The sequence below is a fragment of the Pagrus major genome, chromosome 9, assembly GCF_040436345.1.
Source record: "Pagrus major chromosome 9, Pma_NU_1.0".
NCBI classification, from domain to species: Eukaryota; Metazoa; Chordata; class Actinopteri; order Spariformes; family Sparidae; genus Pagrus; species Pagrus major.
The window spans coordinates 27,567,254-27,580,495 of record NC_133223.1 but is presented as its reverse complement, the minus strand read 5'-3'; positions in this window follow the sequence as shown (position 1 = coordinate 27,580,495).

The following is a 13,242-nucleotide window of genomic DNA, read 5'->3' as shown; positions in this document are numbered from 1 at the left end:
CCTCAAGCACAGACTTGTAAAATGTAACCTAAAGAAACATAAAATTGCAACATCAAGAAGTGTTAAGTCTCAACATATCTGTGATTTGCAGAAAGGTACATTGCAACATTTATTCTGGTTGGTTACAGATAAAAAAACCTCCAAAAAGACATCAAGGGAGGTTCCACAAATGAAAGTGGAGAGGGACGTGACAGGTTGCTCTATATGATCTTGCAGATCATTATTAACCGATACATAAAATAAAATGGCTTCATATGTAGAGTAAATCACAACGAACACATCGTCCTCTGTTGAGTTCCAGGACAATAAATAATCACAGCTTGTATAAATACATGTCAAAGAAGTATTTTGTCATAAATACACAATAAATAAAAACAAATAAATAAACAGATGAATAAATAACACAACAGATGATCGAGGTTTCACATGAAACAAACAGTTCACTACCAGTCTGGAAACAGCACCTGACATGCTAAAACACATTGCACTGATCTGCTTCTCACGGCCATTGTCTCATTTACATGACCAAGGCTCTTTTTAACACATCGACTCGCAGACTAATGAGCGAGAGTCGAGAAAACACTTCAGCGCCGCATGCAGAAGTATGAGCCCTTATAGGGAGTCCATTCAGTCTCATGCCAGTGTGCCCCACGCTCCCTCTCTCTGGGACAAGTGCCATCTATTTGGGCAAACAACCCCTCTCTCCCTCCCCAGGCCCAGAAACAATGGCTCTCAATTACCAGTCAACAATAAATTAGAATATTCAAAGCCACCGAGGAGGACCGAGTGGATGGGGTTGAGAAAGCCTGAGGTGTGTGACCCGCTGAGAAGTCTGCAGATGTCGGTCGGTCGGGGGAGTCACGCCGGCCGGCCGCCTGTCTTTGACATGTAGAGAGAAGAGGGAGGAACAAACCTGAACCTCCACACTCAGGGTGCCCCGTGTTCCTCGGTTAATCCCACTTTATCCACGACAGGCGGGCTGTCAGATCTGTGCAGGGGGGGAGCACGGGGGCAGAGGGAGACAAAAGCAGGACAAACACATAAGTTTTGATACATTTTAATGACTGTTTAACAAGTCCTAGGTCTGGGGCTGAAGAATGGGGGCACACTTACAGCTGAAAGGCCCCACAAAGAGGCTTCAGAGCAGATTCCCACAGAATTAGTTAAGTGCACGGAGGCAGTAAGAATACAGGTACTTGTGTTTCGGGGAAATGAGGCTCATTTAAGAGCAAATGCCCGAGGGAAACACACCTGGGGATAAAAGTGTGCTGCAAACACAACAAGCTGCTTAAAATGACATTTGCTTTCTGTCAATGCACTGGGATTACTGAGGAAAACAATTAGATTTCAATTAAGCATTGAAGGCCTCTCTGGAGGTCTTATGGTAGGAACGATGCAGACTAACTAGTGGATCATTTTCATGTGTGTTCATGGTGCTCGTCCTGTATGAGATTATGTTTCTATCATAACGTTTTAATGAGACGTATTTGGCTGAAAACTTAAGGCAACATATAACAACTTGTTCCTTAAAATAACAGCTTCAGAATCATGTTGATGCTACACAGACTTGTAATAGGGTGAGTGATGTCTCTTTCAGTCCCACTCCACCTCCCTATCGCTTGTTTCTGCACTTTGTAACTATGGTGGGCGGGAAGGATCTCCTGGGACGAGTGTGTAATGCTTTATGGCACTAAGACAAACTCATCTGACATTACATCTGTGATATTGTTACAGACCTGGGATTTGTGTTTACGACCGTAGTGTTGCACAAAAATCACACAAAACACCAATTCCTACATAATGTTGCTTTAAAAATCAGGTGTATTTTGTTGCTTTTATACCAAAACAATGCTCCATAAATCTGGACTTCTTTTCATGTGGATTAAATGGAAATACATGTAAAAAGATAATAAAAAGATGTATTATATTATGCGGTAAGTAAATACATCTTTTGAAATTATATAATATATTCTGACTGCAACTAACAATCATTGATTAGAATCAGTGAATTTGCTGATTTATATGATTAATTGATTACTTTTTATGTCTAAAAAATGTTAAAAAAAACCCAAAAAACATCTTCACATTGTTTCTTTTGTCCAACCAACAGTCCCAAAACCCCCAAACTCTTAATTTACTGCCATAAATGATGGAGAAAAGCAGCAAATCTTCACATTTAAGAAGCTAAAACCAGCAAATATTTAACATTGTCGCTTGCAAAATGAATGAAACGATTAATTGGTTATTGAAATATTGAGCAACAAACTTTCTTCCGATCAACTAATCGATTAATCGTTGCAGCTCTTTTCTATCTGCTCCAAAATGTTGAAATAATGTTTAACTGATGATGTTCCTGTCAACGCTTCACTGGAGTCAGGCTCAACATTACTCTGATCTTATCTGCAGCTTCAGACTCAACAACTACTAATGACAGTGATCAGCTCACCGCTTGTGTTCCAGATCGCGTTGGTCTGGTTCTTGTACCCATTTTTCATGCACTCGTCCACATATGATTTGGGGTCGCAGCCTGACATGAGGATCTCTCTCAGCAGGGCGATGTACGCGATGGCCAGCCTCAGTGTGTCTATCTTGGACAGCCGCTTCTCGTAGGGAAACGTCGGTACGTGACAGCGCAGCTCCTCGAAGGCAGAGTTGATGCTCAGCATCCTCTTCCTCTCCCGGATGTTAGCAGCGTGCCGCTGCACCTTGTACGGGTGATGGGTCACCAGCCGGCGCGCCCTGCGCTTGGTCTCATCCAGCGGTTCATCCACGGAGGAGGTTTCTCCCTCAGCGCAGATACCCGCTCCTGGTGACTGCACGTCGAGGTCGGTGAAGGTCAGCTGTGAGTCCGGGAACATGGACTGACTGCCGAAAGAGGACCACGGAGAGAGCTGGCCTGTGGCTGCTGTGTAGTCCAGCAGGAAGGTGTCCAGCTGGGTCTGAAGCTGGAAGTTTTGGTCCATCTGTCCCCAAAATGCGAAATCTGTTGTGCCATCCTGGTCGAAATCAAAAAGGATGTCCTCCATATTCTAAAAGGCAGGTGGACAGGTAGAAAATGAAACTGTCAAGAGGAGACAAGAACGCAGGTTTGCGTTGATAAACTGGCTACCTGCCTGTGTCTGAATCTGTGCTGTGTGACAGCCTCATGGGCACATCTCCTGGATTAAATACTTCCAGGGCCTCCATGTTTCTCGGCGGGTCGCTGTGGCCATTTCTAAAGACTGAAAGGGAGCCTCTTAAGAACACTTTAGCCCTCCTTGTGGATCGCTCATTGCTTTAAAAACGAATTACAAAAGGAATCAGTTGATCTCCGAACGACAAAAAAAGCAGGGGGGCGAAACACGTGTCCAATTATAAACTTCCTCCCAAGTAGTCCCGCTAATATTGACAAAAAACACACTGAGTGTTTAGCAGCTATTGGAGGGTCTTGTGCGGGGGCATTATGGCGCAGCAGGCCACGCAAACCCGGTGGCCTCTGAATGGGATTGTTTTATCTATTAAGGCTCAGCTGACAACACTGTCAGAAACACATGAAAGCTCTTTGTTTGCACTAAATGTAACGAGATCTCAATGGGGGAGAGCTGCATTTTTTTTCTTCTCCCCTTTTTCTGTCTTGCCTTCGGGTTTATTCTGGTCTAGACATATTTTTACGCACTGAAGTCAGATACCAAACAGACCTTACACCATGTAAAATATTCCAGCAGTGTCACCACAACTGCTCCCACATAATTTGAGTCGAGTCGCCACATTAATAAGATGCCTAATTTGCAAATGATACGAGTGACTAAATGTGAAACCAGTGGAGAGGACGCGCGCTGTAATTACTCCGAGGGTTAATCAAATAAGCGAGCTCTTTTCTTCGAGGTTGGATGGAGGGCAGCTTCAGGGATGAACTTTAATTCAAGAAGGCTGCATGTATGTTTGCTGACACGTGGTTTTGATTTGACAAAGTCCTCCAGGATGCTAATTTAAATTGAAAGAGGGGGGAAGAGATGTGTTTGTTGCAGGAAAACACAGGCGACGTGAGGCCTCTCGCTGCAGCAGCTGATTTAACCAGAATGATCCGGACGACTAACACCGAGGCAGGTGATGGTGACACTATAAACACATGGATTATAATTAAATCTGCTAGAAGAATTAATTTTCGATCGTTTACTCCATCAAAAAGGCACATTTTCTGGCATTTTGGTCGCGCCATGTTAGTTTTATCCGAGATTAATAAGGCTTGGAAATAATTTATTCCTCCTAGTTTCAAGGGGGAAAGGAGTTTTTAGAGGATGACGCACAAGTTGTTTGCTTAAATTTCAAGGACAACAATCGTCTCTGCATTCTTCTTCAGTGAGTTTGATTTCCCTGCAGGGACCTTCAGTATTTGTTTCAGGAAACACATCAAAAGTTGCAGCTATTTTCCAAAGGATTGAGTTACAATAGTTAATGAACCCATGTTGCTCTAACCGTTTCCCACCGCGCAGTTCAATTAACCCACGAGGCTGGTGCATTTGTAAGGACAACATCCTGATTAATGGGCGCATTGTAATCCCGTTTCAACTAAGTCAATAAAAGTGCAGTTTGCAGTGTAAATTAGGCACGACCGAGAAAATTGTGCATTAACGCGTCATGAAGTTCACTTTCTTTTACATCTGCGATCCAGGATGTCCTCTTTAATTGTTGAGGATTTAATCGTCTAATGGAGGTAACACAGTCTACTGGTTTAAACTGTGTTTGGACTGAAAGCATGGACACTGGAATCTGTGTGTAAAGTAAAAATGAGGCATTTAAAACGCCATCAATTAAAAAAAACATTTGCATTAGACAAAGAGAGAGAAAGAGGCAGCGTCCCGGTGATCTGCATGTAAATTAACATGTGCATCACTGGGACAAAGAAAGGAAGCAAGAACTTAATGTAAAACATGTGCCGAATTTGCAAGAAGGGCCTAATAAGTATAAATATTTGAAAGATAGCCTTTCCCGATGATGTTAAAGTTTCTTTTAAGTCAAAAACTCACAAAATTAAGCGATTTTTTAAGGGAGTCTGGGGAATTCTTCCCCCTCTTCACCTCCTTGCTGTTGGCCGTGTAGTTGCTGTGGCTGCTTTGACATGAAGGACATTGTCGTTCAAGCAGTTGTTGTAAATTGTTTTTAATAAATTGTTTTTATTGAAATTAATGTCACGCACCATTTATTATGACGTCATTATATGGACTGACCTCTCAGCACCCCCGAATGAAGGAGAACATGCTGGCTATAAACTGGACCGCTTGGCCTAAAATGAAAGCGTAATATTAAGTGTGTGAGCTCTGGTTTAACGCTTAAACTACAAACATTTGAACTGAAATCATATTTTCTGGAATATAACAAAAATCAGTCACATTTTAAAACTTGAAGACCCTGCGTAAAATGAACCCAAAATCATCTCTTTCCATAAAAACAGATCAGTGTTGAGACACATCCCGCCCGGCTCAGCAGTTCACCGTGTGTTTGCTTGGCTTCCTAATTACTGAAGAAGAGCAGACAGCCTGTGGTGAGAGGTGCGGATCCTGTCAGGACCTTCTGCCGGGCTGCCAGCGGCATCTCTCCCCCAGCTGACGGTCCTGGTTGGGTTTGATCCGAGCTGAAGAGACGCGCCTGTCACATTCAGATCCGCCTTATTGTTGATAGAACAATTCAAGAGGGCTGAAGGGTTTGAAGAGAAACGAACGATAGCAACACTTGAGATAATGTAAAATAAACTAAGGAAGAAGCAGCGATGGAGAGAAACAAAGGACCGTTTCGAGGCTTTCTGCCACTACTCAACTACAATACTCTGGCAGATATTGTACTTTTTACTCCACTACACTTATTTGACCACTTTATGAACTAGTTATGTTGCAGATTTGCTTTAATAATACAACATTAAGCAATGCAATCTGGGTAAGATTTGGCAATTTTCTGCCACTAGGGGGCCAGAAAGAGGAGAGAGCAACTGCCTACTTTAGCCATTTTTTAACATATATTTTAAAATGTTTTCAAAATACAAAAATGTAAAAGAATCTGTGCTCTTAAACTTTATTTCAATGTTTATATTCAATTTTAAAGGTGCAATATGTAAGAATTTTTGTTTGAAACGTTGGACAGAATATTAAGAAATAACAGTTTGGCCGTTATGTCACCGTTGTTTATGTATTATGTTGCAGAGATATCTATTCTGTCTTCTTGTCCGAGCCATTCCCGACCTCAAGAGGTTATAGACCTCTTATAAACAACACTGGCTCTAATGTACTTTTCATGTTTTTAGCAGCTACTGTAGGGGAAGGTGAGACGAGGGGCGTAGTTGGCTGCAATCTGCAACCTCGCAGCTACGTAGATACTACTAAATCCTTCACACTGTTGATATTACTGAGTACCCACACAGTTGGAAAAAGGCCTATTGAACTTTGTCTACATCTCCAAAATATTGTTGCTGTCATGGAAATAACTTCTCATTTTTCTGATTGGACCTGAAAGTTAAAATGGCCCTTTTTATGGGCAGAGTGTCCTCGAGCTCTGGAAACATGCTTAGACACAGTTTATAATTTCAAATAAAGAAAAAAGTCCTTTTTTTGACAACAAAATCCATCCTTTGCAGTCAGGTGAAGTAAGTCAAACTGACATCTGTTACTCTGCAGGTGTCACCACAGACGATTGGAGTCTACGCATTCCTGCAGATCAGTCCTGTCTCACGGGCTCTGTGTGCGTCTCTCTGGAATATGTGCACAGTCTCAAAATGGATGCACAGATTGAGATTAATGAATATAATAGGGGAGTAAAGGGGAAGGTTATGATGTGCTGTACACACGTGCGCCAATATAAAGTTATATTATCTAAATACCACCTGTTGTCATGCAGTGTATACACACCCAAACTGCAGAACCGATGTGTTTATATCAAACCGGGGGCTCAGATCCAGCCTCAGGCTCTCGCTGGTCCACGGAGAGGGGTGGTGCCCCCGGAGGGATGTTTGCTTAAGGCCCATTTTACGACCATGATGCTTTTTCCAGACCAGACCTGGGCCTGAAACGCAGACAGGAATGGGCTCGGAGCCAGTGAGCTGCTCCTCAACTTTAAGAATCCGAATCAGATTAATTCCTTTGGCAGGTTTTTTGTTGAAGTATCTGAGTTTGTGTTGGTGGCACAGTACGGGATCACACCGCAGTTATGTGTTGTTACCCAAATCCACAAATACTTGACATGCAGGAGAGGTTTGCATGCAATCAGTCGAGGCATTTCCTGCATTATGTTCCTCCAGTTGACTGGCGTGTGCCCTTTGATGCTGCGCACATACTGCTCATTGCATTAATGCTGATTGTAGCTTACCTTTAAAGGTAAAGGCCCGAGGCTATCTCAATCCTGATCTGTGGTCAAGGGTAACTTCTGCTCTGAGCTATCGCTTCAGTGTGCCGTGACACTGTAATGGCTCAGTCCCAGCAGCGGATCAAAGAGCAGTTTGTGGCCGAGGCTGAAGATTACACTTGGCTGCTGTGCCATTCTCTCATAGCAGCCAAGACAGATCCCAGAGGCTTCCAGGGCCGAGATGTTTATCGGCCTCATACCCAAACAAACAAGATGTGCGTCACTGAACAGAACCCTGAAATGTTAATCTTTTCTTTTTGCTGTTGCATTCATGGATGATGGACTATCTTATATCTGCTGGTCACAACTTTCACTGTGAGAGAGAGGGGGGCAGACATTCTGAAAGTGTTAGAGAGAAATTGTGAAAGAGACAGAAAGCATTAATGTAAAGCCTTTTGGCACCGATTCTGAAAGCTTCAGTTAAGCAACACATCTCACTGATTTGTAGGAAATGACACAAGCGCTGTGTGAGCTATCAGTGTCCACTTAACCCCCTGAAATATGTCTCTGATTAAACATCATAATATTATGAAGGACATGAAAGAGCAGGTGGATCAGTTCTAATGTGCGTTTGATTCACAGTTTGATTAACTTCCTTGTTTTCCACACAGTACTGTAACACCCAGGTGGGACACAGCTTCAAAACCACAGTCCTAATTGTGAGCATGTGGCCTGGCGTACCGTCCAAGGCGCACTTGACTCCTCCACGCTGCCCCGTCCTCTGGGCTAAAAAAACCCTGGACTGGATTTTACAGCACCACCGTCTGAGGGTTTGGGCCGCGGTGTAGCCCGCATGTCAGTGAATCAAAGCACCACACACGATGAATCTGACGTGTTTGTGAGAGAAAAACACATTTCAAGTCTCAAACAGGAGATTTAAAAGCCACATTTCTAAAATGTCTACTACGTCACAACCAGCTCAGTGTTGTTGTCATTCTTATTGTGCATTTTCACTGACGTGGAAGAACCCAGCCTATTTTACTTAAAGGGATAGTTCGGGTCTTTTGATGTGGGTTTGTATAAGGTACTTATCCCTAACCAGTGTATTACCTGCAGTAGAGCATTGTACTGCTGCAAACCGAACCAGCAGCAAGTTGTATTTTAGCCATCTAAAATAAGTCCCACCTAAAAAACATGTGTACGCTATGTTTTGAACTTTTTTGCCACTTTACGTTGCAGTCGAACAGCCTTTTTCTTTGGCACTACATAGCACTGCACTTAAACAGATATATATACATATATATTTGGATATTTTTGGAAGCTAAAATACGTCTTGCTGCTGGTAGGGTTAACAGCAGTACTAGGATCTTCTTTCTGCTGGCGCTACACACTGCCTCTCCACACGGAGGAAGAGCTGACGGTCATCTACTGCTGCTAATACACTGACTAGGGATAAGTACCTCATGCAACCCCACATCAAAAGACCTGAACTATCCCTTTAAGTACAAAAATTTTAGAATTAAGGGTACCTGAAGTATAAGTAGCCTATACATTTCCCACAATGCAACGTCTTTCATTTGAGGTTTTCAAAGTGGGAGCAGGGTCAGTAAATGGAAGTGGAAATAAAATGACGCTAGTTATCAAAATGAGACTAAATGTGAGTGATCTGGTTAACGAGATAGTTCAGAGGTGCATACAATTTACAGTTTTTCCCACTTCTTCTGAATCAGAAACTAATAAATGCCTTTTTTTTAGGTGTTTGGTGTAGTCTGAGGTATCTATGGGATCAAATAACATGATCATGATCCCATAGGCGTCCATGAGTTGAGCCAAACTAAGCAAGTAAACTAATCATAGGACAATCATAGTCTCAGAAAACCATTGCATTAGATCATCCTTGTCCCATAAATACCAACATCTTTCAAACTCCATATACCCACATTTTTCTGACAACCCTGATTTAAACATCGAGGTTAGTTTCTCAGAAGAACAACCTGTAAATTTAGCGGATTAAAAGTTGTTTTAAATGTTTGAGTGGAGCAAGAAACCCCAAACAAGTCAACTGAACACTTGAACAACATGTTGCACTGATTTATTCTTTCATTTAATATCAATCGCATGTCGCAATACAGTTATTTCCAATCAAAATAACTCTCAGTGGAGAGTTATTGGTCCACTGTGGAGCCTAACCTTATCAAACCTGTCTCAACATGTAGCTGTGATAGTGATGGACCAGCAGATGGATGATTTCCAGCCGTGATGACTTTGTTGTGAAGCTTGTACGTATCATTTATTGGGACACTCCTGCTGAAACCAGATGTGAGTATGCTCCTCCTGCAACTCCAGCTTCTTTGGAACAAAACACTACCGGGTCCACCGAGACACACACACACACACACACACACACACACACACACACACACACAGGCCTGATACTCAGGAGATGGTCTTAACAGGCTGGAGGGCGTCTTAGGTCACTGAAGAGACATACCGGTGGACACACTGCCCCTAAAGACCAGCTGCTAGCTTTGTCGTGCTCCAGTTGTCTTCACGTCTCTTTGTCCTGGCCCTGTTGTTCAGGTCAGCGAGGTGTTTTCACATCTTGATAAAAAGAAAATGAAAGAAGCTTTTTTTTCTGTTCAGGGTTCAAGTGGACTTGATTTAGAGCTGAAAGGAAACGCTGTCGCTTTCGGACACTCACACTTCGGCCAGTCCTCTGTTCACAGGTTGAGTAGCGGACAGGGTAGGGTGTCTAAAGCAAAAGAAGATGGGGTAGAGCACACTGGACTCAGAGGTGGAAATGTTGTTGAATGCTCAGAGACGAGGGAGACAAAACAAAGAATGCAAACAGGGAGCATCCCTTATGTCGGTCTATGGTTAAATGGTGATTATCTGATAATCCAATTATCTCTTTTCTTCTGTTCAGATGAATGAATACAGATGCTGACAGACGTCTATGATGGGACTGATCCTTCCCTCAATGAGAGGAGAAAGTGACAAGTGCCTTTGCTGCTGGCATTCACTTTGGTCTTGGATAACTAGTTAGCATGATAGCTAGTCAAAATATCAAACTTCTCGAAGCAATAAGAACTTCATCTTTTCTTTATTGAATTGATTTTACAATTTCAATTTCAGTTTGGCTTAAAAACATTAAAAAACATGTCACACAAAAGTGTGATGTGAGTCTGGATTTTAAAAGAAATATTTAAACTCGATTTATATCAGTAATAAACGGTGACATATGCTTGAGCGTCATACACTGACTACGCTGCAGTCATCTCCAAAAACAAAAACAAGATTTCATTAGTTTACGACCTGCATGGGTGAAGAGAGAAGGAACGCTTAGCTCAACAGAAGTCTGTTTCAAAGAGCCAAACTTTCACTCCACCAGAACCAAACCCTCCGTTGCATCATTTCACATCCAAAATAAAAGGATTGCAAACCATCAAAGAATGTGTTGTTGTCTGAATACTTGAAGAACATCAGCAAGAATTCACTGCTTTTTAATCAGGTTTTTGCACATTTGCCACCACCACAGAACACCCATTGAGAAAAAGCTTGAGAACATTTTAATCATTTTGGAGAAAAAGAAAAATGAGTTGGTGACAACACCCTTACTGACCGAAGAATGTGTATATGTCCACAAGAAAGGAATATTTGAATTTGTATTCTTCCACCAATGTAGCGTTAGAAGATATATAGTCCAGGAAAGCCATCATGTGTGCCAAAGAGGCAGAGGGTTGCAGATTCGACTGACATATGACAAAAACATCTCAACCAAGAGGAAACCCTTCTCTTGCCAAAGGTATAGAGAAAGGAAAGAGAGTGGGTGCACGAAGGCTGTTAAACATATAGAGCGTTTTTTTTTTTTAAAAACAGGTCCCATCTGAAAGAATAATGACGGCTCTATTATTTTTCCCCAAGTTATTGGAACGACAGAGCCAATCCTGCATGCTGGAGAGGAATCACAACTGCACAGAAGAGATAAAACTGGTCAGTCAGGAGTCAGAGTTTGTAACGTGAGAAGTCCACAGCAGCTCGAAAGGTAAAAGTAGGAAAGGACGAGGGAACAATCAAGAAATGATTGACTGAGTTCTTGAGTCATCCACCAAATGCTGTAGAGACACGGGGCTGATGATAGAGTTTCATATTGCAGCAGAAGACGAGACATGAAGCTCATGATTGATTCTCATCTGACATATCAAAGTCTTCAGACTTACGTGAGCTACAGTCACTTTCAATGCGAGATGCTGCACCTGGAGACCATTTTTATATAACCAAATGGTTTTCTGGAAAGGTGTTCTTCCCTGAATCTCTGAACAGCAGTTGTCAGTGGAAATCATTATCTAAGCAGCTGTTCAATGGCCAGTGTCTCTCTAATGTATCTGATGAGAAAGTGTTTGCTGGAGTTGTGTTCTCCTGCTGGTTATTTTACATATTTGGAAGACCTTATCAAATTATAACGCTGCATTCACTTGCTCCTCAGATGGTCCCACTTTCCGAGTTGGGAAGTTGTTCGTCTGAATTTGGTGTTTTCTCGTGCATCAAGTCAAAATGTGGAAGCAACACTGACGCCAAAAAGACGTTTTTAGACATTTCATCGCTCAGAGTGTTTAATCTTTACAACCTAAAATACTACATTACAGATTACATGTGAGACAAAACTTTATATGCAATACATGATTTTGATAAATGTTTTTTTTACCATCAACCCAGTGTTTACTTTCGTCCACCACATTCTAGGAGACATAGTTTACTCATAATGCATTCAGATTATACAAACTTTTTTTTTTGTCAATGTTTAACTCAATTCAAACAAACACCGGTCGAGGTTTTTGTGGCAGACAATTATATTTTACTAAAATTATGTTTGACATAGTTTACTCATTATTTTGTTTTTCTTTTTACTCTCAGAAGAAAGAAATTAATTGGAAAGAGGATATCGGAAGTGAGGAAAGTTAAGACACTTCATTTAGAATACATGTTTTATTTTCTATAGTCATGTTTGTGGGTCACAAGATAAATCTGTAAGATGATTAATTAAAGTTTATTCGTCTGTCTTTGCATCACTGAACATGAGACTTTGTTTTCTTCCTAACAGAGAAACCTATTGTTTGCTACGGTTGCAAGAGAGGAATCTGGGATTTGCTAACGACACTTATTTAATGCTGCTTTCACTGTCCGTTAGGACATAAACTACTATTTCTGTGTTCAAAGCCTGTAACATAATATCATCTCCTTACTATAGATTAGCCTCAGCGAAATGGAGATTATGAGGATGCCGTTTGAAGACCCTTCATTTGATGAGTTTTTGGAAAGGAAACCAAAAGACATATTTGAAGACAATTGGTTCTTTCCTGAGCGTCCGCCATCACCAGAAATATGAGAATATGATTTGATTTTGGCTGAGCTTCATCTGATCTATCTGGAGGCTTTGTGGTGTTGCGTGAAATGCCTGAGCAACTCATAATGGAGCTGAGAGTCATCAAGGGACGAATTATCAGGAAAGAATTAAACACAGGTGTCGGTAAACGTGTAAAGCAGACAACCACTACCATCAACACCCTTCTCAATATTATATGTGTTAACAACGATCTCTCTCCTGTTAGGACACTACATCTGAGACAGCATTCATCAAGATTACCATTACACAAGTCACTGAGACAGCAGATGTTGAACATGGAAGTCAACGATGGATGACCATGAGGACCAGTACAGGATGGACGACAGACGCCCCGTGGCCAGGAGCAGTAGGAGGTCCCACAGCCCTCAGGAGGATGGGCCCCCCAGAGACCCTGGTTCTTCCCAAGGTTTCTTTTAATGGATCACACTGCAGTTCTCGCAAGACCCGCCCTACTCCGCTTGTGATTGGTTGGCTTTGTTGGTTGCTTTCTCTCTGCCTGACTCAAACTGCTAAACCACCGTATCAGAACT